General features: G+C 37.9%; 1 pseudogene; it reads left to right on the top strand.

Moving 5' to 3' along the window:
- The window catches only part of LOC107713436 (roundabout homolog 2-like), a 70002-nt pseudogene that overhangs the window by 41632 nt on the left and 22923 nt on the right, over nt 1-5447 (top strand).

Raw genomic sequence — 5447 nt, 5'->3', positions numbered from 1 at the left:
ATTATTATTATTATTATTATTTCTGCAGTTTAGCGCCATCTGCTGTCAGAGAGTGAAAGCGCTTTCATCCAGAGTTTCTCTCACATGTTCCGCCATGTGCTTCTCGTCTGCGCTTGTTTACATCAGAGTGCGCACGCATCTTTCATGCAGCATACGGCGGTGTTGTGCATTTTGACCAGTTGATGGGAAAAGTATTCTTAAAATGCATTCAAAATTCGGAATAATTTGTAATATATAATTATTCACGGTATTTAGAAGTGCCCACGATAACTATATCGTGCATATTCATTACCGTGATATATCGCATTACCGAATACCGGCACAAGTCTAATTGGGACAATGAATGGGGAAATTGTTTTGCTACCTCTAAAAACCCAGCTCACCAAATGATTCATTATAAGTTAATCTATAAGGCATATGCCACACCCTGTTTATTATATAAAATGAAAAGAAAGTCTGACCCCTTCTTTCACCAGTGTAATAGCTCAAGTCAAGGTACATATATATACATATGTTCTGGGACTGTTCCCAAATTGCGTTGCTCTGGTCCTTGGTACAGGACCTGTTGTCGGATCCTCTGAAGACTCTGCTGCCAAAAAGGTTATTTTAATGTTGTCGGATCTTCTGAAGACTCAGATCCAAAAGGACCCACTGCTTTTTATTTTGCTGGATGATTCGTTGCTGTCATTGTCTGTTAATCAAAAAAGGATTCTGTTTGCTGCTCTTACTGCTGCCAAAAAGGTTATTTTAAAATTGTGGTTGGATCCATCTACCCCAGTTGGATTGACGTGGATGTCGTATTTGCTGGACGTTGCCCTTTTGGAGTGTACCACAGCCAAAATACATGGTGCCACCAGAAAGACAGTACAATTTTGGTTGGAGCTTATTGATACTTTATCAGGCCTATTGAAATCCTGAGATGTACTTGTTATCCCGCTAATATTGTTTTGTAACATTGTATTGTAACCCGCTTATTTTTGGGGGGCTCTTACTGCTGCCAAAAAGGTTATTTTAAAATTGTGGTTGGATCCATCTACCCCAGTTGGATTGACGTGGATGTCGTATTTGCTGGACGTTGCCCTTTTGGAGTGTACCACAGCCAAAATACATGGTGCCACCAGAAAGACAGTACAATTTTGGTTGGAGCTTATTGATACTTTATCAGGCCTATTGAAATCCTGAGATGTACTTGTTATCCCGCTAATATTGTTTTGTAACATTGTATTGTAACCCGCTTATTTTTTGGTTTTTTTTTTTTATATATGTATGGGCAGATCTCGGGCTCTGCTGTAAAAAGTTATAAATCAAAAATCTTTAATAAATAAAGAATGAAAAAAAAAAATTGGGTTCAGTAAGATATTTTTTAAGAAATTAACAAAGGTCTATTAAATTGACCTAAAATGAGTATAAAGATTTTTATAATGTTACATGTGTATTATGTATTAAATGTATTTTTAAAAATCCAATAAAAACATTATTTCAAAAATATATAAAAATACAGCAGAACTGTTTTCAGCATTCACAATAATCGGCATATCAAAATGATTTCTGAAGGATCATGTGCCACTGAAGACTGCAGCTGAAATTCAGCTTTACCATCACAGGAATAAATTACATTTTATATTCAAATATAAAACAGTTTAACATTGACATCAAATTTCACAATATTACTGCTTTTACTGTATTTTTGATTAAAGAAATGCAGCCATAGCAAGCATAAGGGACTTTACATTAAATAAATCCTACCAACCCCAAACTTTTAAACAGTAGTGTATAAATACACTATATTACCTTTGAAATTCATGCAGTATATAGTCAAGTACATACTTGACTATACAAGCTTATGAGATGGCTCAGCATTGTCTCCCAGTAATCCAATACTTCACTGTATGTCATGCGTGGGTTTAAAGAGCCTGATTGGAGATCAAAGGCAGATCTCTTCATATAAAGATGATTTATTTGCATCTCGGAGCATGTTTATCAGTGACTCATTAACTTAGCCAGAGCTTGAAAACAAGCCTAGAGCCTCTCGATGATTATATTTACTCTTGTTGATGCTGATTAGTCGTTTATTGCTGATTGCATTGAAGAGATGATTCAGAGCGTTGGATTGCTGAAGCTGGGCCCTTTGACAAAGCAGCATGTTTTCAGAGCCATTATGGGAAACCACCAATGAGAGTTGGGCCTCCTAGAGAGACTTGTGAAGGAGTGGGAGGAGAAAATTTGACACCGAGGAACATCAGGTATCAGAGCAGCTCCCATAGGCCAGCAAAAGCACAGCGTTCAGTGTAATGGTTGTCAGGAGTGTGTTTCAACGCTAAAAATAGACCTCCATCAGTGCGGTGGAGAGCTAAAGACCACTCAGCCTTGATGGCTCACATCATTTTGGAGTCATTTGGGGTGTGGTCTGTGCAATGGATTTTATAGCACGTCCCCCGTGTTCACGCTTGTAAGCCATCTGCAGCTGTGTTCCAGATTAGGCTGTGGCCTTTTCACCTTCGTCCATTACTTGCCCATTTTAAGCCTCTTAAGAGAAGTGCATAGATTCCCCCTCACTTACTGTATGTACCCCCAGTTAACCCCACTGAAGTTCCACAAAGGAGCAAACAGCTTCACTCAGCGAATTAAACTGCCAGAAAAACACAACCAAGCGCTCAAATCAGTTTTGATGGAGATGAGATCTTTTAATCGGCTTACAGTTTTTTGGAGATATTTTGGAGGCACCATATTCAAGCATTTTACTTTTTAGATACTTAAATACTTGTCTTCAACAAGGACGCATTAAATTGATCAAAGTGACAGTGAAGACATGAATCATGTTAAAAAAGATTCCTGTTTCTAATAAATGCTGTTCTTTGAACTTTCTATTCATCAAAAACTCCTGAAAATAAAAATGAATCACAGTTTCCAAAAAAATATGAAGCAGCACAACTGTTTTCAACATTAATAAGATGTTTCTTGAGAAGCAAATCAGCATATTAGAATGATTTTTGAAGAATCATGTGACACTGAAATTCAGCTTTGTCATTTTCTAATAAATGCTGTTCTTTGAACTTTCTATTCATCAAAAACTCCTGAAAATAAAAATGAATCACAGTTTCCAAAAAAATATGAAGCAGCACAACTGTTTTCAACATTAATAAGATGTTTCTTGAGAAGCAAATCAGCATATTAGAATGATTTTTGAAGGATCATGTGACACTGAAATTCAGCTTTGTCATCACATGAATAAATAATATTTTAAAATATATTAAAATAGAAAAGTTATTTTAAGTTGTAATAATATTTCACAATATTACTGTTTTACTGTATATTTTATCAAATCTTTCAAAAATATTAAAAATTCTTAATGACCCCAAACTTTTAAATGATACTATATGAATTATTGTATGTAAATGTACTATGATTGAACACAAATTAACCTAGATTAATAAATGCTTTAAATGAATTATTAATTGTTAGACCATTATTTTAATGTTAGATAATAAACGATAAATGGTGGATATTAAAATAATTAAAATTACAATTATTTTCATATAATGTCCAGTTCTGTTTTGTCTGAATAAATGAAAAATATAATACTAAAAACTAAAATGAATTATTTTAAATGCTACAAGTACATTTTTTAACACTACAACATTATAGTTTGTATTATGAAAAATGGTTATTCATTTTGACATTTATAAAGATTACATTTAATAGTATTAATGTTGACAGCAAAGATAGTGTAAAAAAAGATGAAATGAGAGCAAACAATTAAATATTAAAAAATCGCTAATAACTGTTATGGTACCAATATGTTGTACCGTACATGACTTTACAGCTTTACATCTGTCCTTTAAATAAAATGCTGCTTTTATTACTCTACCTTTAACTGTTCAAGAGCATTGCATTATAAACATTAGAGTATGGCTACATAGTTCATCAAACTCTTTTACTTCAAAAGAACAAGAACGATCCTGTTTTCCCTGGCTGTTTGGAATTTGTAAATCAGACATTCAGTCTCTCTGAACACTGGGTAATTTGCCCACAGTGTGGTGTGAACTCAAGAGTCTGTCCTCTGTCATAGATGCTGCTTTTCCCCGGCCAACCTCCTTCTCAGTCGGGCCGTTATTCTGTGTCCATGAGCGGAGAGCTGTCCATCTCTGATGTTCACTCTGAGGACTCCGGCTACTATATCTGCCAGGTGATCAGTGTGGCAGGAAGTGTCCTCGCCAAGGCTCTGCTGGAAGTGGAAACTGGTGAGTATCTGAGATTACAGTTCATCCCACCCAGCAAATGGCATCTCTGGAGATAACTGTGAAGAAAACCCCTAGCATTAACAAACTGCCTGAGCGTGAACACACACAATGCACATGGCTCTTCATTTTGATGGGCGTTCCTTAAGTCATAAAGCTAGTTTTTAATTAATGGTGCTTGCTGAGGGATCACTAAAAGTGAAGTGTGCTTGAACCTACTTCATTTTCAAATTTTGCAGCATCTCCTTTTATAATAAACTAGTTGGCTTCAATAATTCGGGGTCTCTGCCGGTCCTTAAAAGTCATACATTCAGTTTCATAAAATTTAAGGCCATAAAAGCTCTTAAATATCATAAATGTAATTCTAATTTTAAGTGGTGTTAAATTTGGTGACAAATACAATACCTGTGGAATGATATAATTAAAGGCAATGATATGATTAAATAAATTGTGAGCTCTCCACGTTTCAAAGTCAAGAAGCTGTGCTGTTGCATGTTCTGCAGGCTCATGGTTTTAGAGCAGTTCACAATCATTTGTGCCAAGCGATTGTTCTTCTTCAGGAACTCGAGCTGCGCCGGAGGACGCTTTGGGCATGCCCTTCAGCGTGACCGGCTCTGAACCAGGTGTGTAATCAGTCCAATGGATGGGCGAGACGTCACGGGCGGGGTGACGTAGCGACCAGGAAGCTTAAAAGCATGTGCGGTGAAACCGGCGTCAGCTTTCTGTCATTCAGCAAGCGCTCTGTGTGTGTGTCAGTCTGATATCTGTTTGTGAGTCTTATTTAGTGTTGTCTGTCACGAAATCTCAAGACAAAACCAGACACCTAAGGCAAGGGCAGGCAGCGTTCAGGCTGTGTGTTCCTCCCTGCCCGCGTTACTTTACGGGTGGGGATACACACAGTTTGTTTGTTGTCTGCTTGGGTGCAAGCACGCAGAGTCAACTCTCGAGAAAAAAGGAGCTGATGGCCCGTTTTGGTAGCGTTTGTTACTGCCTTGCTTCGCTCTCAGAGGGCTCTCTTTGAGGAGAGAGCCTTCACTAGCGTTCCTCGCGGTGCCGGCCCCGCTTTCGCCCGAGGCGGAGTGCGGCTGTGCTCGTGGGTTTCGCATATGGATCCGGTGGAGGGAATGTAGACGGGCGCTTCCTTATCTACTTCCTTAACCACCAGATCCGGCGCCCGCTCTCGGGGTTTCGGAAGCCCGCGCTGCGGTA

The sequence above is a fragment of the Sinocyclocheilus rhinocerous genome, unplaced genomic scaffold, assembly GCF_001515625.1.
Source record: "Sinocyclocheilus rhinocerous isolate Xijiao unplaced genomic scaffold, SAMN03320098_v1.1 scaffold689, whole genome shotgun sequence".
NCBI classification, from domain to species: domain Eukaryota; kingdom Metazoa; phylum Chordata; class Actinopteri; order Cypriniformes; family Cyprinidae; genus Sinocyclocheilus; species Sinocyclocheilus rhinocerous.
Note: the sequence above shows the minus strand (reverse complement) of the source record. Positions and strands in the feature narration are given on the sequence as shown.